The sequence below is a fragment of the Episyrphus balteatus genome, chromosome 4 (genome assembly GCF_945859705.1).
Source record: "Episyrphus balteatus chromosome 4, idEpiBalt1.1, whole genome shotgun sequence".
Taxonomy (NCBI): domain Eukaryota; kingdom Metazoa; phylum Arthropoda; class Insecta; order Diptera; family Syrphidae; genus Episyrphus; species Episyrphus balteatus.
Window position 1 is genome coordinate 76,684,446 of NC_079137.1, and position 21,964 is coordinate 76,706,409.

Sequence of the window (21,964 nt, forward strand, 5' to 3'; positions counted from 1 at the left end):
GAAAAACTCAGTAAAAAATTGTTAGAAAAAAATATGAAACCTCATCCCCGTTGTTGGTTTAAAAAAAAAAAAATTCTTAATACCTGCCGGAAATACGCGATGACAACCCCATGCGTCACTTAGAAGAGATTATTTCAAATCTTACGAGGTAATAAATTTTATTACTCAGTCCTTTGAGAAATTTTATGCATTCAACTAAGTCCCTTATTCTCAAAAATAAAAAAAACTGACTTCCACCAAATCCCATTTCCCATACATCCGTTGCAGTTAGCACCTCTCTCCTTCCGGTGCTGGTGCCCATATCAATAAATCCAATAAATAAGGATTTCAAAGATCAAGGTGGTCGAAAATGTCAAAAGAAAAGAAAGAAAAAAAGGATACCCAGGTACATTCTTCTAAAATAAAACTACCAAAAAAAAGGAACATGTCACACACACGTAACTACAATTTATTACCCGTTTTTTTATTCGTTTGTGTGATTTCCCCTCTCACATATTCCATTTTAATACTCATTTCAGCTCATCATTACACAGCTAATTAACATTTTATCAAAATTATCACAGCAAACGTACGCGAACGGGAACTATACTATACGGTTCAAGGAATCATCAGTAAAATCGTAAAATCCAATCAAGACCCTCAAGGGAAGTTATTTATGCCACCCCTTTTTCCTTTGGGATGATGTGCCATCTGTGATGCAGAGGAGTTTGGTACCAGTAAGTAGTAAGTAGTTTTTTGACTCCCTACTTCTGGTATTACTCACTGTTCCCCAAAAAATACTCACATGTCTGAGTTTGTGTGTTTTGGAAGAGTGTTAATGAGAATTTATTATGCTAATAACCCGGTCTTTGGCTTATTCCTTTACTAAACTCCGGTACTTACATTCTCACCACCTCTTTCATTTCATCTAACTTCTTCCACATTCTTTTGGTCCTTTGAAAAGATGCCGGCGTAGAATGTCGTTGCTTTTCCTGTCGAGTCATTCTTCCCCCGTTTCGCGCCAAAATGTAATAAAAATATTTTAATAAGCCTGAATCTCGCGATAACACCTTCTTACTTTTCCTCTGTATGTTTGTGTTACTTTGTCGGTGTTTCTGTCAGTGGTGGTAGCTGATGGGTAGGAATGTGTACTCCTAATGCATGTATGTTCGTGCGGTTTCTGTTGTACTGGATGGAGAACCGTGTAATGGTGGATACTCGCACTAACCATTTTCTTCCCCCGATCCCCCTTTAGAAATATTCTATAGAATTACAGCCAAGCTATTAGTAGATGTAATAACGGGCTTACATTATTCGTCGAGGGTATCGCATTCATTTTAATGGGATGCACTGCAGATAGGAAAAGAATAAAGGGTAGAAGGAGTGAGATAGACAGACAGAGAATAGGGACAGAAAACCAGGACGAATAAAGGATTAGATACGTGGGATACTTTCGGGCTTTCTATTCTAGGATGGGGAGTGTTGAAAATTACTTTCAGAAAATTTCGTGTGCATTGGATTAATTCGGATTATGTCAAGATAATGTGTCGTCGTTTTCATTGCGCTATTCTAGCGTTGCCTGGTATTGTTGCAGTACAACGAGACTATAAGTAGCATCCAGAGCAGACAGGACTCGCTCTCATCCAGCAGAGAAGAGTTGATGATCGCAATGATGAGAGAAGAGAAAAGTGGTTTGGGAGGATAAAAGCTGCGGTTAAAATGTATCATATGACCGCAGTGATGGCGCAGGGCGGTGGCAATGCTAGCCTGGTTAGATGTTTGGAGGTTATAGCAAACTAATTGCGGATTTTGTGAAATTTACTAGAAAACCACAATTTGGTTGGAATAAATCTCCGAATGTTTGATGTTTTGGTTAAAGAGTGTTTTTTTTTGGTAGAGGTATGTGAGTCAGAAGAGCATGGTGTGGACTTGCTGATTTAGGGTGGTCCATTTTGTATATACAGCGGTTTGTTACAAAATTATACTCTGAGTGTGTTTTTGACCACAATTTGTAGCTGTTGAGAGAGGGAACTCTTCAGTTTGATGGTGGAAACAAATCTTATCACCATCAGTTGAAATGTACCTACCTAGTTGATTTTTAGAAATAATCAAAAACATCGTTTCCATGCTTCCTTGAGTTGATGTCGGACATCAGATTTTTGTTATTATTATTTGACACGGTAAAAATAAAAAGTTCCTGAAAAATAACGGACGGTATCGCAGAACGATAGGATAGTTCGTCAGACTCAGCTTAGAACTAGTCCTGAACTTCAAAGAAGTCATAGCAAATCTATCGCTTCTACAACTCTCCTGAAGGTTACCTTTGAAACTGGCTACTTCTGCTGTAAAACTACTTTGCGTTACGGTCCAATTACTTTTTACAGGTGATAGACTGAGAGCCTGTTATCAGCCATTCATTTACTAGAAACTGGTATTGATTCCGAGACATCGAACTAGTCTATTGTTGACCAATGTCAAAGGATACTACAAATGAAAAAGTAGAAAGTTGGGCTACTTCTTCCGTCGAGTCCGTCGGCCTCCGTCCGATCTGTCGCTTGAAAACTTCTGTCAGTTGAAAACTTCAACGCAACGGATTCTATGGGTTTGGGGCCTTTAGTCACAAAATAGAATGATGTGATGATGGGTTATCAGCTCAAGTCTTGGGACAGTTTCTTTTAATTCTTGTTGTTATTTTCTTGATTGACTAACAACGATGGTTCTCAGATCCTTACGTCTAAACACTAAAGTTCTTTACGAATCGTTAGTTTTTTTTGGGACGTTTAACAGAATTAACTCCCTGCTTGAAAAATAAGCACCCTATCAAGCAATATTTATTTATTTTTTTATTTTTAATTAATGAAGATTATTTTATCTATTAGTGAGGCGGCTTAGCATCTAAATCGTGCACTTTGTGATAAAAGCATGAAATTTATATTATGGGTATTACTCAATATTAGAGTTATTTTGAGATATTGGGCCACTTTGTATTCCATCCAGGAGCGTAGATACAAGAGATTTTCTGTGTTGCACCCGCATTGTTGCATATCATAGTATAGCTGATGAAACCTTTTTATTAATATAATACATGATTTCGAGGTAATTTTTAACGCCCGATCGAATAAAACCAATAGCAATATGCCTGGACCGTCATGTCAAAAGTTATTGCACTTTTTATAAATTGTCTTTAACTCAAACAGCAAGATTCAGAATATTACCAAGTACTCCTTGAAAAAAAGTGGTAGGTTGATAAAATTTAGTGTGGACTTTTCCATAGAATACCATAGAAAAAAATAATAAAATATGTCCATCAAAAAATTTCAGGTCAAAGGGTGTTTTTTTTTAGCGAGAAAGAACACTTTTGAAATGGTACCATGGCAACACATGGAAAATTTATGAATTTTTTTGAACCGCATTATATATTTTATACATCGTATGAGAATCAAAAATAATCAAAAAATTAATTATATTTACCATGGAATGTTGAATTTTCATGCAAAACTTAAATTGCTTGCTTTTATTTTTTATTGAATTTTCATAAAAATTAATGTTTTGAAGGAGTGAGGTGCAAAAGTAAAAGTATGAAAAATAATTGTGCAGTTTGTGACAAAGGGATCAAATTAATAGGATTGTTAGTACAATATATAACCCTCATTTAAAGATATTGGGTCACTTAATATTTTACCTTTAAAGATGTTTATAACGATGCACAGAAAGCAATTTAAATGAAGTTTTGTGAAATTTGTGATTATTAGATGGCTCATGTACATCCTCATAGGTGAAATATTAAATTATTTGCTCTTTGAGTAAAAGACAATTCATAAAGAGTCCAATAACTTTTTACATGATGGTCGAGACATTTTGGTATTGATTTTATTCGATCGGACGTTAGAAAATACCTCGAAATCATGTATCATATTAATACAATATTTCATTGCCTATACTACGATATGCAACAAATCGAGTGCAACACAGAAAAAGTCTTGTATCTACCCTTCCGAATGGAATACAAGGTGGCCCAATATCTCAAAATAACTCTTAAATTGAGTACTACCAACGATGTTAATTTCATGCTTTTATCACAAAGTGCACGATTGAACTCTTTTTTAATGCTAAGCCGCCTCACTATATCCCAAATTTATAAAGTTCTTTATAACTAAATTTCAATAGGGTGACCCTTCTATTTTTTTTTTTTTTTTTTTTTTTTTTTTTTTTTTCAATAAAAGAAAAACACCCTTTTAACATAATAATCTTACAGCCACTTCAGATTTCCGCTTCCAATCTCAAATGTATGTAATATAATTGCTGAATTACAATAGGGTACTATTTATATTACACAGTTTTAGGAATAAACCCATATTTTTTCTACACTTAAACAAAAACATCCTTTTATATGAAAAAAAAATGCATTTTCTGAAGAAAAAAAAAAACACCTTTCAGTCAAAAGATTTTTAAAGACTGCTTAGATTCTTGGTGCCTGGTGGTAAATAAATGCATAATTTTTTTGGGTAGATATCTACCTTCTAATAAATTAGTGACTAGAATTATTCTAATTTTCATCTTTTATTTAAAAAAAAAAAACACCCTTTGACTGAAAATAATTTTGTAGACTGTTAAGATTCTTCATTCTTTATAACAAAAGAAACTTTTTCACTAAGTTTAAAAATAAACAAAATTTATGTCAGGAGTTATGAAACCTTTCTCACACAAAACTCAACCCCTCAAAAAACACCTTTGACGAAAAATTTTTTTGAGATTTTTATAGATTCCTTCTTCTAATTCATTAAAAACGCTTATTTCGAATTTCACTGTGTTTCGATTATATTTTACCTGTTGTAGTAAAAAAATGAGCACTTTTGACTTCAATAGACGATAATTTTCCTTAGAGCAATCGTATTGACTTGATTTTATTGTCATTAGATCAAGCATCAAAAAATAATTTAAGAACATGTGTCATATGATTATATCCCAACAAAAAAAATAAAACAATTTTGTTCATTGTTTTGTACACATTATCTCCCTCCATATCACCAACGAAAAATACACCCTTTCATCCAATTTTTTAATAGACTATTCTGATCCTCCATTCTCAACCTAAAAGCGATATTTTTTGGCAAGTTTTTTGAAGGTACATAGATGTAACAATTTGTTTTTTTTTTAATGCTCTGTACTAGATGTTGTCATTTTTCTTGAATAACATTCACCGTTCAGGACAATCAGGACCATAAAATCTTATAAAATGTACCCCAAAAAACATTGTCATCGAAACTGAACAATAGTTCACTATGCACTACTCTTATCCGGTGGAACTACGTCCCTATCTTTACCGATTTTACCCGTTCTATATAAATTAAAAACAAAATACTGCATACTTTTGGGTTACATAAACAGATTGAAGGCCTGTAACTTCAAAACGGCAAATTATAAAGGCGTCCAATTTTTTAAATTTGTAGCAATGGAAGGTTCTTGATGTTGTGCTATTTGGAATCAAATTCTTTTTCTATACGAATTAATGGATTTAAATTAATTTCGGATTAAAGGTTTTTCTATCTGCATAAAATGCTCTACCTCAAATCCTATGCTTGTTATGTTTTCTTGGTCCATCATTTTCCGAAAACATTCAAATTTCAAAAGGTATAGTTACCTAGTGCACAACATGTTGGAGTACTTATTATAATTGATATACTGAGGTTTTTTTTTTGGAAAGTATTTCGAGGGTTGTGTTGTCCTAAATTCATAAAAAAACTCCAACTTAAATGGAGAACAATCTTTAAAGTGACTCCTTGTGTACTTAAAAACTAAAAAACTAAACAATGCTTGACCCACTGTGATCAGATTTTCATTTTTTCTATATTCAAACCAAAATTTTTTGCAATTACACTACATGCCAACTGATTAGGCTTATAGTTTTAATAAATATTTTTTCATTCGGTGAAAGGCATAACATTCCGCATTATTTAGACTACCAAGAATTCACATCTAGGATATCATTAAAAAAGCTTTTTACTCATGAAAATACAATCAATTTTACAAAGAAAAAAAAACTATCCCTATTTTTTTTAGTTGGATTGTAAATTTTATAAAAATGTGCTGTTTCGCTTGTTGAAGAGGAAAATAAAGCCACTATACTTGAAAAAGTCTTCCAATTTCCAGTTGAAACAAAAAAAAGACAATATTGTGTGTAGCAATTTTTGTTCTAAAACAAAAAAAAAAAGGAAAAACCCAAACTAACATAAAAATTGAAAATGAAATTCGTCGTCCCGTGTAGCAGCAATTCTTCGATTGTTTCTTTAGCTTGGCTGACTTGGATTCCTGTATTTTTCTTTTTGTAATTTTTTTTCTGTTTTTAGTTTTTCAATTCCTTGGTCCAGTTTGCTTGGTTGATCCTGGCTCGTTTCACTGTAACAATATTGTTTACTCTTTCAATTCAAGAATTTTTATTTGTTGCGCGCTCTTATGCTCCACCGGAGAATGGTTGGGGGTGGACAGGAGGACATGTGTATATTGGAATGTTTTTTTTTTTTTTTCTTTCTTGTCTCCTCAAGTATCTACTTGAAAAATAAAATAAGAAAAACTATCTGTCGTTTGTATTTTAAAGCTCATCCTCTGTTATATATAATAGAAATGTCCTTCTACCGCACAAAACAAGCAACAGCAGACTTTTACCTCTAGGACTCACATTGGGCGCCAGTCAGTATACTATTTTTGTTTTGTATTTTGTTTGTATTCAGGAACAAGTTTAACTGCAATTGAATCGTCATCATTCCAGTTGAAGAGTTTTGTTCTTTACATAATGTAATATATGTTCACTGATATAAATACACACACACACGTATACTTTTAGAAAGACAGTTTCTTGTCGTGAAAAAAAAAAAACATATCCTTCGACCATTTTATTCTTTAGTTCTTGAAGTTTTCCTTCAATATCCAAACTCTTGTGAGATTCCAATATTTGATTTGTGTGTACGGTGGAAAGAGGAGAATGATGGTGGTGGTGAAGAAATGGTGGTTTTAGTGAAAGAAAAGTCCAAGAATAAGAAGCACACGACGACGCTTGTTTGGTTGACATGTGCCAAAGGACATACACTCGTGTGTATAAAATGTCAAATGCGAACAAACAATTTGTGCACATAAACATTCACTTGTCATCACTGCTCAGTTGGGAGTTTGTATTTCCTTTATTTGTGTCCTTTTGTTTGACTGTTGTTTTTTTTTTTCTTGGTCCTTGAAAGATTTTTTTTTTATATTTTTTAAAATGAGAAAAAGCATAACGTAACGACGACGCACGGTATTGGAAGAAAATACATTTTGTTTCCTGTTTTTTTTTTCAATTCGAAAATAAATAAGTTATTATCCGCTGTGCGCTCCTCAAGGCAGGCGCCTCTCAAACTCATACATGAATTCCAACAAAACTCCTTCTTATTCCTTTTTGTTCATTTTTTCGGTCCTCTAAGTTACAATAAATTGATGTTTTTCTTTTTTATTTTGGGGAATTTTAAGAAATTGATATGTGCTGTTTTTAGGTCCCTGATCGTATATAGAGAGGTAAATTAAGAAAAAGAGAGAGAGAGATGGAGAGAGAATGGTTTAATATTGATATTGAAAAGGACTCGTGTAATTTTAATCTTCCCCCAGGGGGGCACAACTGTGTGCGTACCCAACAGCGTTTTGAGAGGACACAGAAAAAATAAACAAAAATCATTTCGAAGGACATTTTTTTTTTTTTTTTGGAGAGAGAAAATTTATATAAACGAAATCAATTCCATGAAAAAAAGTTATTCAGCGAGCTGTGAAAACCCAGCAGTAGGTCTTTGTGGAATGTGTTTGTCGATGTTTAAAATACTTTTTTTGGAAATTTATTGTGCTGCAGGGAATAAAGCTTTGTAATTCGGATTGAAACAGTTTATTTATTTTGTTTTTGTATTAATTTATATGATCCTGATGCATTCAATTCTTAAAAATTAGAAGGTAAGCTGAATTGAAGCCACCTCTTATAAAAAAGAAATAATTGCTACAAAAGCGGTACAAGAAAGACAGTTTTTTTTTGTTTTGGCGATTATAACTCTAAAAAACAAGTTTTCGACTAGTTTTGTATTCCAATCTCATAGTCTATAAAATTTTCTCAATTGAAAATGTTAGAACGTCTCTGGTGAATCTAAAAATGACCAAAATGGTACATTGTCAATTTTGAAAGTGAATGGCACCACCACTGCACCATGTCCGCACCATTTTATTTTGAAAAAATTAAAAAAAATATGAAAAAAATTCGGTGCACCACCGCCACACCACGACTGCACCATGATCTCGTACTTTTACAAATGTCGAGTGGTTAAGGCTCGAAGGCTAAGGTTCGAATCTCCTTCTCGTTGGTAGTTTTTTTTTTTTTTTATTTTCAACAATGCAAAATTATGTATCATGGTGCAGCGAATTTTTTGGTGGTGCACCAAATTTTGAATTTTAAATTAAATGGTGCGGACGTGGTGCAATCGTAATAAGTAGCCCTATTCACAGTGGGTATTTTTCTGATACAATTTTATACAATTTGGATACTATTTCTTTTATGCTCCCAGAGCTAATCGTGACCTCAATTTATAGGAAGTCCTAATCGGTTTAAAATTGATGTATCAAAAATTAGTTTTTTAGGTTTAATATCACAAATATTGTGTACCTAAAGTTTTTTTTTAAATAGATACCAGATATTCAGTACTGTTCATCAAACTTTAGTGAAGTAAGCTTAAAATTACTATTTAAACTCTTGTTGCCATCAAAACAACACAAAAGTAACTCCCTTAATCTAACCTTGGGCGCCATTTTGTAAAAGCATTATTCTTTAATAATAATATTGTCAATTATTAAAATATTTTAAATTCCTAATTGGAGTTTCATATCATTTAATGGGCATATTGTCTTTTTTAGGCTATTTTATAAAATGGCGCCCAACGTGGGATTTTAAAAATTCCTCTAAAGCTCATTCAAATTTTAATTAAAAACTTTCAAGAGTTCAAAGAATTGGAAAAATCAATCTGAAAATGTTTTCCACTCTATCCCTGTGGTCTCCCAAACTCAAACAACTCAATTCGGATATTCTCAGGATATCCGATTTGGGTCATTTAGTATTGTTTAATATTCTTGACATCTTCATTGTACTAAACAATTTTTTTTTTACAGAAAAAAATCAATTCAACAACTTTAATGTTATTATTACCTAAAAATGCAGGTGTGGTCCTTTAATAAATATATTCTGTGAGTTCAATTTGTCAAGATTTTATTGCCACACAACTCACACAAAATGTCAGTTAATGGTCAAAATATATTTGTCATTCGTATCCTTCTGTCTTGTCTGACGTTGCATGAATGGGTAACCACTTTTCGTTGTTTTTTTTTTCTTTTATTATGCGTAGATGTGTATATGGCTATATAACCAGACTACCCGGAAGGAATAATAATCACAATTCTCCACAATGCAATTTTTCATCATGCACAATAACAACAAAAACAAGATATCCTGCACCTCACAGGATGACATCACAGTCGCATTCATGTCGAGATGGTGGTCACCCTTGTCCTAGACACACAAACCCAAGACGACAACTATGTTAGACGAAAAAGAGAGAGGAGTACCTTGTTGGCATATGAATTCAATTTACTCCCATCAAGGATGGTGACTACATCAATCAGGATTCTTTATCCAAAAAACAACACAAAAAAACCAAGAAAAAAAAGAAAATAATTCGAAAAAAAAACGCACACAAAATCAAATATTTACCTTTGGCCAAAAGAAAGGATATTTAATAAAAAGGAAAAGTAACGAAAGTAGAATCTCAAAGGATGTAAGGATTTCAATTTCATTTCTTATGGTTTTCGTTTATACTTTTTTTTTTGTCTGATTTCTTTTTTTGGTTTGGGAAGGATATATTTATTCCTGCAAGAGACAACACGGAACCAGGACCCAGAAGGATCTGGGAATACCTAGAGTATAATAAAAAAAAGAAGTGGTTCTTGTTCTGCTGGCACCCAAGAAAAAAGGACATTCGCCAAGTTGAAAAATGAAATAAAAATACGTAAACTATAGGTACCGCAGTCAGCAGCAAGACAATTCAAAGGAAGCAACTCCATAAGGACTAAGGACATCCACACACATACGCACACACAGAAGTAGAAAAAAAAATCAAGAAGAATTATATAAAACGGAAATACCCGCAACTACTTGGCCTGAATCTAATTCGGAAGTAATTGAAAATGAGTAGAGTATTTCTTGTGGGAATGGGAAAAGGGAATTTTTTTCTGCAAGGATACAATTATTTTTGTTTTGTATTTTTGTTCAAAAAAGGTGTGGTCCTTCCACCCTTGTCAATGAATTAATTGCCACCAGTATACCAAAAGATTTATTTCAATTTGTCCTAAAAAAAGGTGTCAGGGAATGCAGTTTCATTCCTATGGGATTTCAAAAGGATCTCGAAAAATTGAAAAAAAAAATATTATTTTTCAATTTTATTTTGTGTTGTTATTTTTGTTGTTATTGGTAGTAGGGAGGTCCTTTGAAATCGATAGGTACATAATTTATATCGAATCTTTGGAATTGTAAATGTGAAATGATTTAGAAAAAGTGAAATAAAATACAAAGTATCTCGCATTCGATTATATTCGCAAATACACAAGGACTCCCTAAGGACATAGACAATTTTCTGCTTTTGATATCTCTTTTCTCAGTCTTGAGTTTGGGTTTATTTTTTTTTTTTGTTGAATTTTGATTGCAAACACCTTGACATTTGAATCAAAAATGTTCGACAGGATAATTGCGTTTTTGTGCGACATTGGCATTGTCATGGTATTGAAAATCGTTTGAATTGAGTCTTCTTTTCCTTTTGGCCATATAAATTAAAATGAATGAATGCGGTGGTGAAGGTGATTTGTCAATCAAAATACAAAAAAAAAGTTTGACATTTTTCGTTTAACTTCTTGCACGCATCACAGAGAGACACAACAACGCGAGGTATGTCATTTGTTTTGATTTAGGAGAGAAAAAGAATGAGTCCTTTTTTTAAGGATCCTTCTTCAACATACAATCTGCTGAATTCAATCTTTGACTCTATAATCCTTAAACCAAAGCGTGACACGCGGTATATGTAGAAAAATTGAAATTTCCGCCGGCTGCATGTGGATATCCTGTTGTCATTCAATCGTCATATGAAGAAGACAAAAGAAGAAGAAGCAGCAGTCAGTGTGGTATTGAAAAACATAAAAAACAAATTATCATGAGACTTTTCTATTCGAATTGATGGGGGTCGATTGTTTTTTTTTTTGTTAGAAACCAATTTCAAACCATTTGTTGTGAATTAATTACGAGAAGCATGACAGTTCGATTAGTATTGTCGGTCCTTTCGATATGTCTTTTTGTAGAGATGGCAACTGGCAGGATGCATATGATTTGTAATCTATTTAAATGGTACATGTGATTTTTCTAGTGATTTGTGGTGACTTGTTTGTAAATCTTTAATTTGTGACATTAAGTAGTCGTGTTATGTTACAAAATTCAACTTAAACGTGGGAATTTTATTAGAAGCCATTAAAATAAAAAACGAGATGTCACAACAATTTTTCATTAAGAAACATAGGGAATATGAGGTATTTACTCTAGTGAAGCTTTAACAAGTCTTAAAATTTAGATTCTAGAAATAATATGATGTAAGAACAATCTAGTAGGTACAATTTTTTAAATGCTAATTTTCAAAAAAAAAGTTACCAGGACAAAAGCACGTTCCTGTGTTTAGACACCAAGTATAGTATTAAAACTCTTAGTGTTCTGGTTTTGTTTTATATTTAAATTATCAGAACTTGAAAACATTAACATTCATTCAAACAAAATTGTCATAAATATTTCGTAATTTATCCCTAACTTTTAATATACACATCCACCGCAAATCACTAAAAAATTAACGAAAATATTTAAAACTAGGGAGAGAATCTGGTATAGCTTTTAAAATTGCAAATTTTGAAAAAAGGGTTCCTTATCGTAAGTAAGCCTGCCCGAATAGCACAAAATACGATTTGCAACAAGATTTTTGTTGCATTTGTATCATACTGAGGTTATCAGAAACGAATGCCGTTGTAACTCAGTTTTATTTTTGTACCCAAAAAATTGTTTGAAACTTTTTTATTCGAAATGCTGTTTATAGGTTTTAATTAAGTTCAAACTTGTTTCTTTAAAAAATCAGATGTTGTTTAGATATTATAAACAAGTCTCCAAGTTAAAAGTTGGTAAAAAGTTATATTTACTCTTATTCAATTTCGATTTTGGTTTCTTTCAACTAAAATGTTGATAAAACCTTTATGCAGCATTCTCTTATAACAAGTGAGTAACTCAATTAAAATCTTTAGTTTTGAATAATTTTAAATACATAAAAACGATTTAACAACATCACTCAAACTATGATACTAATTAGAATATTTAAGGATGGAACTAAATATTTAAATAACATTGGAATGGTTCAAGTAGTTGGTAAAAGACAAATTAAAATCATTTTTTGTACCAACAATACAATTTTTAAGAAAGCACTAACTTTTTTATTTCCCTTTACAATCTACATTTTATTCGATGTCTTTATTAAACAAATATACTTGAACTTCCTTATTGAGCGTTAGGGTGGGTCGATTTAACTTAAGTTTTTTTTTTTTTTTTGACTTCGGTCATTTATAAAAAGTTGTCACTGAGTGTAAAATATGAAAGAAAAGTTATATTTGACTTTTAATTCTCACTCTAGGAAAAATCTGAACAAATGCGTTATGAATTAAAAAACATGAATTGTTTAGCTCTCCATTTCCATAATTAGTTAAGGTATTTGTTAACAAAAAAGTATTTAAAAGTTGATTGTTTTTTTTTTTATTTTTCACTCAGTTAGACATACCTTTTTGATAACATTCTATCAATGATGGTTTATATCAAAATATTAAAAACAAAATCGATCCACCCTAGTATACAGGCATATCCCTTCTTAAGTGGTGTTTTTGTTTTATTTTAGTTATTGTTCCACAGTTTAATGAAACAAAACAACCAACATACAACAAATAAACGGTCATAGAATTAAGCACTTAATCGTTGTTATAACATAATATGTAGTGTATACAATTTCATGTTTAAATGTATTTATTTTGTTTTTGTTTACCAATAGTTTGATTAAACATATGCCAAATCAAGAACTGATTCAAATATAACATTCAAACATATATGTAACTTAATAGTAAATATGATTTTGTATCTTTGTCATTCAGGGATGTTTCTGTTTTATGCTGGTTTTTCAATAGTTTTGCTTAGCAAATGTCAAACTAAGAAAAGTTTTCAGATACAAGAATCAAACATCAATGTAACTCAGTCGATTCTATGTTTTGTTGTCTTCTTCTTTACCCAGTGTTTTTTGTTTTATTCTGGTTTATTAACAGTTTGGTGAAACCAAACTGTCAAGGAACCATTTTTTTTTTCATCTACAACATTAAGATATACAGTCAGCGTCTAATGAAAGTTTCACATTAATTAGTTTTCAAAGAAAAAAAAAAAAAGAGTGTGTGTACGTACACATGTACACGCGACTGAAGTTATACTTCTCATTCAGTATATTATGTAAATGAATTTCATTTGATATTTTTAATTTCTATTATTAAATTAATTAATCCACACTTCGTTTTTTTACATTTTTATCAAGTGAACAATAAATTAATTCTTTCATCCTCGTTGCTTCCATGTAGTTTTCAATTTATTCTGTGAAATTTACTCATGTTGTGCGGTTCAGAACGTACGGTATATGCTTAACGAAAGTAAATGAATTGCGCATAAAATGTGCGATATGGTAATTTTATGAGAATTGTGTGTGCTTCAGCACTAGTAGTAGCAATATGGAACTTGCAGGGTTGCTACAAAGCTCAAAAGTTAGCTGAGCTCAGCTCACAGCTCAGCTTAAATTTTGAGCTAGTTCACTTTTGAGCTGTGTACCATAGCTGAAAGTGAGCTGAGCTGATGTTTGAGCTGAGCTGTTGGGTGAGCTGAGCTGTCGGTGAGCTGAGCTGTTGGGTGAGCTAAGGTAAAGTGAGCTGAGCTGATCTGTGATGGGTGAGAGGATACATTGATTTTTATTCGGAAAGTATAATGAAATATGAAGATATTTTAAACTTTTATAAAAAAACCATAGCTTAAGATGTTTGGTTCTAGTTATTAATTGAATTATTTCAACACATGGATATTTTTATAAATAAAACAGATAATTTTTCGTGATTTTTTCTCTTGGTTTTTTTAATAGTAAATATATTTCTATTTTTTTAGTAAAATATTTCTTTTTTTATCATAAAAAAAAAATTCCGGTACAATCCGGTTTTTCGACTTTTTTCAAAATTCCGAGAAAATCACGTTTGAAAGTTGGGGTAAATTTTTTTTTCGAAAAATCCCCGAATCTTTGAACGCTCCTTGAAGCTAAACCGCTTGAGAGCAATTTTTGGGAGCGATGCCAAATGATAGCTTGTGTCATGGGCCTACGCTTTGCACATTGTCAGATTTTTAAAAAATCGCCTTCCATGTTAAACCGCCACATCATGCCTATTTTATCAGAATCGTGCCTATTTTTTTTTTACTTTTAAGTTCTCCCGGTTTGAGAACGCGTGGACCTACAGGGATGGGAGTTGTACCCAAATATAGGTTAGAGTCCCCGCTACCTTTTGGCATCAAAAAAATTTTTTTCATTTTCTTCAAAATTCCGCGATATAGGCGTTGGAACGCTTTGATCTAGAGACAGGGGAGTGGTGCCATATGAAAGCTTATATTCTCAGCTACCCGATAGTGGTATAATCCGGTTTTTCGATTTTTTTCAAAATTCCGAGAAAATCGCCTTTGAAAGTTGGGGTAAAATTTTTTTTCGAAAAATCCCCGAATCTTTGAACGCTCCTGGAAGCTAAACCTCTTGAGAGCAATTTTTGGGAGTGATGCTAAATGATAGCTTGCGTCATGGGCCTACGCTTTGCACATTATCAGATTTTTAAAAAATCGCCTTCCATGTTAAACCGCCACATCATGCATATTTTATCAGAATCGTGCCTATTTTTTTTTTAATTTTAAGTTCTCCCGGTTTGAGAACGCGTGGACCTACAGGGATGAGAGTTGTACCCAAATGTAGGTTAGAGTCCCCGCTACCTTTTGGCATCAAAAAATTTTTTTTTCATTTTCTTCAAAATTCCGAGATATAGGCATTGGAAGTTGGGGGCTAGCTCAAATTTGAGCTGAGCTGTGAGCTGAGCTGAAATGTGAGCTTTTTACAACCCTGGCAACTTGCCACATGGAAATTACCACATGCAACTTGCCACATGCAGCTTGCCACATGCAACTTGCCACTAGCAGCTTGCCACATACAACTTGCCACATGCAACTTGCCACATGCAACTTGCCACATGCAACTTGCCACATACAACTTGCCACACGCAACTTGCCACATACAACTTGCCACACGCAACTTGCCACATACAACTTGCCACATGCAACTTGCCACATGCATTTTGCCACATGAAACATGTAACTTGCAACGTGTTGTGTGTTTTATGTTTGCCGTACTGCGGCGTACTGCATTTTTAAATACTAAAGTACTGCCTACTCTAAAGGTGAAACGACAGCCCTGCTACCCAGGGTGATCGCGTCATAATCCCTTTGACATTCTTGTCAAAAAGTAAATTTTCATACTCACCCTCCCATAAGAAGTATAACTTCAAAAACCTTCCTAGCTATTTCAATTATTATTGGTACGTATATGAATTTATTTTATCATATTTGTTCAAAACAAAAAAAAAAAAACATATTGCAGAACATATTATTATCATGCGAAATCATTTAGCACGTTTTCATACAAATATTTAACCGGTTTAATGTTAAAAAAATCATTAAGTAGGAACACATGAATAAAACTTCCAAACTATTAAAATAATATTAATGGACAAATCTAGACAAAAAAGAATTTTAAATGTAAACTGTTAACTTTTTACTGACACTGACTGTAGCTCAACTGTTTTGTTTTTCGTTCAAGAGTTTTTATTACACTTAAGTTTTTGAAAGTTTGGTTTAACAAATATAGAACTAGAATTACAACATTTTTTTATGTATTGAAGTTGAAACAACAACGAGTTCCAAATGATATTATAGTTATGTTTCTGGAGCTCCGAATTATAGTTTTTGTTAATTCCATTTTGACAGATGATGCTAGTTGTAGTACTTAGTTGTAAATCCATGGAAGCAAAACGAAATGTTATTATATGCCAGAGTTGCCTAAGACAATAAAACAAATTTACAGGCCAGAAAACAAACATTGTAGATTTCTGGATGGAAAAACAAAAATATTTTAATATTATTACAAATACCAACATAATAAAAAATTAAATTTTCACATATAAAAGTCATATCTAATTTTGATATTTTTTTAACAATTCGTTGCATATTTCAATAGATGCCTAGAAAGTCAGATGTTTTTTTAATCGAAAGTGATTGCAGCCATTTTGTTTTTTATTAATTTCATATTTATTGTGTTTTTAAAAAAGATGGCAATTAGCATTTGAAGGTTTAATGAGACTTAAAATAAAAACACACTTAAAGTGGAAAATAGGAAAAATGTAAACAAAAAATACCCATGGCAAGCCTGACAAAGTATAAACTATAAACTAGCATATTTCTCTGTTGCACCAAAATTGTTAAATGGTTGAAAGGGATTGTTTTACAACATTAAGTTTCTATTTTGTTCAAGTTATATGTTTAATAACATGAAAGTTTTAATTTAAAATTATCTTGTTTTAGTTTGGTTTCTTGCAACAAGCGCCATTTTGACTTCCATCAAAATTTGAAATGATTTAACGTGATGAATTTTAAAATGATTTTTCATATTCTTACTGCTGTTTCATATTAAATTTCAGTGGAAAGGGATGTTTATTCCATTTTCTAACATTACCCAGTGTTTTTCCAACTTTTATACCTAAATACAAAAAATTATTATTTGTTAATTTTCAATTTATATCTCTAATTTCAATAATTTTTGTGGCGCGTGAATTTTATAGAGGCAAAACATTAATCTTTAAGATAAAAATAGTAATCGCATTACAATTTCCGTTCATAAACGACTAAAACTTTCATTTTCAATCATAATTATAATACGTATTATATTGATTTAGTACTTTAGACTTTTATCTTTTTTATAACATCGTAGGACATAAACATTTTATGAGAATTAGAATAATAACTTTTCGGCAACTTTTCAAATGTTTTCGAAAACAAAATTTTCATTTAATTATAACAAATGCTAACAAAAATAATAAAAGTCACTACTTTCTTTAACATTTCTACAACATTAGTAAAGCTGATGTTTGACTTCATTCATAGTTGCACACTTATTACGTTAACTTTCATGAAACATGTTTTTAGTTCAGAAAACACAAATAAGACCAAGAAATAACAAAATTTAACCTTTATAAAACACAATTGCCACAAATTTGTTGCAAATCAAGAGGGGAAATGCGGCTGTTTGGGTTACAATATTGTATAAGAATATGTTTCTGAAATTAATGGAAAACAATTTGATTGTTTTCCTGGAGTTACATCTGCTAAATTAAAACCCATCTGTGCTATTCGGGTGATTTAACGAGCTCTCCTGTGTTGGCTTCGTGTTTTCCTGGACAAATGCTTTTCCTTCCAAGGCAATTTCTACAAAAATGTTTCGATATTTTGGGACATATATGTTCCGAGTATGTCCCGAAGATGTCCCGAGAATGTCCCGACGATGTCCTGAGCATGTCCCGAGAATGTCCCAAAGATGTCAAGAGCATGTCCCGAAGATGTCCCGAGCATGTCCCGAATATGTCCGAGCATGGCCCGAGCATGTCCCGAAGATATCCCGAGCATGTCTCGAAGATGTCCTGAGCATGTCCCGAAGATGTCCCGAGCATGTCCCGAAGATGTCACGAGCATGTCCCGAAGATGTCCCGAGCATGTCCCGAACATGTCCCGAAGATGTCCCGAGCATGTCCCGAAGATGTCCCGAGCATGTCCCGAAGATGTCTAGAGCATGACACGAGCATGTCCCGAGCATGTCCCGAAGATGTCCCGAGCATGTCCCGAGTATGTCCCGAAGATGTCCCGAGAATGTCCCGACGATGTCCTGAGCATGTCCCGAGAATGTCCCAAAGATGTCAAGAGCATGTCCCGAAGATGTCCCGAGCATGTCCCGAATATGTCCGAGCATGGCCCGAGCATGTCCCGAAGATATCCCGAGCATGTCTCGAAGATGTCCTGAGCATGTCCCGAAGATGTCCCGAGCATGTCCCGAAGATGTCACGAGCATGTCCCGAAGATGTCCCGAGCATGTCCCGAACATGTCCCGAAGATGTCCCGAGCATGTCCCGAAGATGTCCCGAGCATGTCCCGAAGATGTCTCGAGCATGACACGAGCATGTCCCGAGCATGTCCCGAAGATGTCCCGAGCATGTCCCGAGCATGTCCCGAGCATGTCCCGAAGATGTCCCGAGCATGTCCCGAAGATGTCCCAAGCATGTCCCAATGATGTCCCGAAGATGTCCCGAGCCCCGAAAATTTCCCGAGCATACCCCGAGCATGTCCCGAAGATGTCCCGAGCATGTCCCGAGCATGTCCCGAAGATGTCCCAGGCATGTACCGAAGATGTCCCGAGCATGTCCCGAGCATGTCCCGAGCATGTCCCGAGCATGTCCCGAAGATGTCATGAGCGTGTCCCGAAGATGTCCCGAAGATGTCCCGAGCATGTCCCGAGCATGTCCCGAATATGTCCCGAGCATGTCCCGAAGATGTCCCGAAGATGTCCCGAGAATGTCCCGAAGATGTCCCGAGAATGTTCCGAAGATGTCCCGAGCATGTCCCGAGCATGTCCCGAAAATGTCCCGAGCATACCCCGAAAATGTCCCGAGCATACCCCGAACATGTCCCGAAGATGTCCCGAGCAGGTCCCGAGCATGTCCCGAAGATGTCCCGAGCATGTCCCGAAGATGTCCCGAAGATGTCCCGAGAATGTTCCGAAGATGTCCCGAGCATGTCCCGAGCATGTCCCGAAAATGTCCCGAGCATACCCCGAAAATGTCCCGAGCATACCCCGAACATGTCCCGAAGATGTCCCGAGCAGGTCCCGAGCATGTCCCGAAGATGCCCCGAGCATGTCCCGAGCATGTCCCGAAGATGTCCCAGGCATGTACCGAAGGTGTCCCGAGCATGTCCCGAAGATGTCCCGAGCTTGTCCCGAGCATGTCCCGAAGATGTCCCGAGCATGTCCCGAGCATGTCCCGAAGATGTCCCGAGCATGTCCCAAAGATGTCCCGAGCATGTCCCGAAGATGTCCCGAAGATATCCCGAGCATGTCCCGAAGATGTCCCGAGCGTGTCCCGAAGATGTCCCGAGCATGTCCCGAAGATGTCCCGAGCTTGTCCCGAGCAGGTCCCGAGCATGTCCCGAAGATGCCCCGAGCATGTCCCGAGCATGTCCCGAAGATGTCCCAGGCATGTACCGAAGGTGTCCCGAGCATGTCCCGAAGATGTCCCGAGCTTGTCCCGAGCATGTCCCGAAGATGTCCCGAGCATGTCCCGAGCATGTCCCGAAGATGTCCCGAGCATGTCCCAAAGATGTCCCGAGCATGTCCCGAAGATGTCCCGAAGATATCCCGAGCATGTCCCGAAGATGTCCCGAGCGTGTCCCGAAGATGTCCCGAGCATGTCCCGAAGATGTCCCGAGCTTGTCCCGAGCATGTCCCGAAGATATCCCGAGCATGTCCCGAAGATGTCCCGAGCGTGTCCCGAAGATGTCCCGAGCATGTCCCGAAGATGTCCCAGGCATGTACCGAAGATGTCCCGAGCATGTCCCGAAGATGTCCCGAGCTTGTCCCGAGCATGTCCCGAAGTTGTCCCGAGCATGTCCCGAAGATGTCCCGAAGATGTCCCGAAGATGTCCCGAGCATGTCCCGAAAATGTCCCGAGCATGTCAAGAAGATGACCCGAGCATGTCCCGAAGATGTCCCGAGCATGTCCCGAGCAACTTCGGGACATGCTCGGGACATCTTCGGGACATGCTCGGGACATCTTCGGGACATCTTCGGGACATGCTCGGGACATGCTCGGGACATCTTCGGGACATCTTCGGGACATGCTCGGGACATGCTCTTGACATCTTCGGGACATGCTCGGGACATCTTCGGGACATGCTCGGGACACCTTCGGGACATGCTCGGGACATCTTCGGGACATGCTCGGGACATCTTCGGGACATGCTCGGGACATCTTCGGGACCTGCTCGGGACATCTTCGGGACATGCTCGGGACATCTTCGGGACATGCTCGGGACATCTTCGGGACATGCTCGGGACATGCTCGGGACATCTTCGGGACATGCTCGGGACATCTTCGGGACATGTTCGGGACATCTTCGGGACATCTTCGGGACATGCTCGGGACATGCTCGGGACATCTTCGGGACATCTTCGGGACATGCTCGGGACATGCTCTTGACATCTTCGGGACATGCTCGGGACATCTTCGGGACATGCTCGGGACACCTTCGGGACATGCTCGGGACATCTTCGGGACATGCTCGGGACATCTTCGGGACATGCTCGGGACATCTTCGGGACCTGCTCGGGACATCTTCGGGACATGCTCGGGACATCTTCGGGACATGTTCGGGACATCTTCGGGACATGCTCGGGACATCTTCGGGACATGCTCGGGACATCTTCGGGACATGCTCGGGACATCTTCGGGACATGCTCGGGACATCTTCGGGACATGCTCGGGACATCTTCGGGACATGTTCGGGACATCTTCGGGACATCATTGGGACATGCTTGGGACATCTTCGGGACATGCTCGGGACATCTTCGGGACATGCTCGGGACATCTTCAGGACATGCTCGGGACATCTTCGGGACATCATTGGGACATGCTTGGGACATCTTCGGGACATGCTCGGGACATGCTCGGGACATGCTCGGGACACCTTCGGGACATGCTCGGGACATCTTCGGGACATGCTCGGGACATGCTCGGGACATGCTCTGGACATCTTCGGGACATGCTCGGGACATGCTCGGGACATCTTCGGGACATGCTCGGGACATCTTCGGGACATGCTCGGGACATGCTCGGGACATCTTCATGACATGCTCGGGACATCTTCGGGACATCTTCGGGACATGCTCGGGACATCTTCGGGACATCATTGGGACATGCTTGGGACATCTTCGGGACATGCTCGGGACATCTTCGGGACATGCTCGGGACATGCTCGGGACATCTTCGGGACATACTCGGGACATCTTCGGGACATGCCCGGGACATCTTCGGGACATCTTTTGGACATCTTCGGGACAACTTCGGGACATGCTCGGGACACGCTTGGGACATCTTCGGGACATGCTCGGGACATCTTCGGGACATGCTCGGGACATCTTCGGGACACGCTAGGGACATCTTCGGGACATGCTCGTGACATCTTCGGGACATCATTGGGACATGCTTGGGACATCTTCGGGACATGCTCGGGACATCTTCGGGACATGCTCGGGACATCTTTAGGACATGCTCGGGACATCTTCGGGACATCATTGGGACATGCTTGGGAAATCTTCGGGACATGCTCGGGACATCTTCGGGACATGCTCGGGACATCTTCGGGACATGCTCGAGACATGCTCGGGTCATGCTCGAGACATCTTCGGGACATGCTCGGGACATCTTCGGGACATGCTCGGGACATCTTCGGGACATCATTGGGACATGCTCGGGACATCTTCGGGACATGCTCGGGACAGCTTCGGGACACACTCGGGACATCTTCGGGACATGCTCGGGACATCTTCGGGACATCATTGGGACATGCTTGGGACATCTTCGGGACATGCTCGGGACATCTTCGGGACATGCTCGGGACATCTTCATTACATGCTCGGGACATCTTCGGGACATC

The 21,964-nt window shown here is 37.0% G+C and overlaps 1 long non-coding RNA gene across 1 annotated transcript; it reads left to right on the forward strand.

The window, feature by feature from the left end:
- Positions 1-257: 257 nt before the first annotated feature.
- On the forward strand, positions 258-9,554 carry LOC129918105 (uncharacterized). The gene is made up of 3 exons (XR_008772928.1): positions 258-385; positions 519-723; positions 9,378-9,554. It is a non-coding gene; the product is annotated as an uncharacterized LOC129918105 (long non-coding RNA).
- Positions 9,555-21,964: the final 12,410 nt, after the last annotated feature.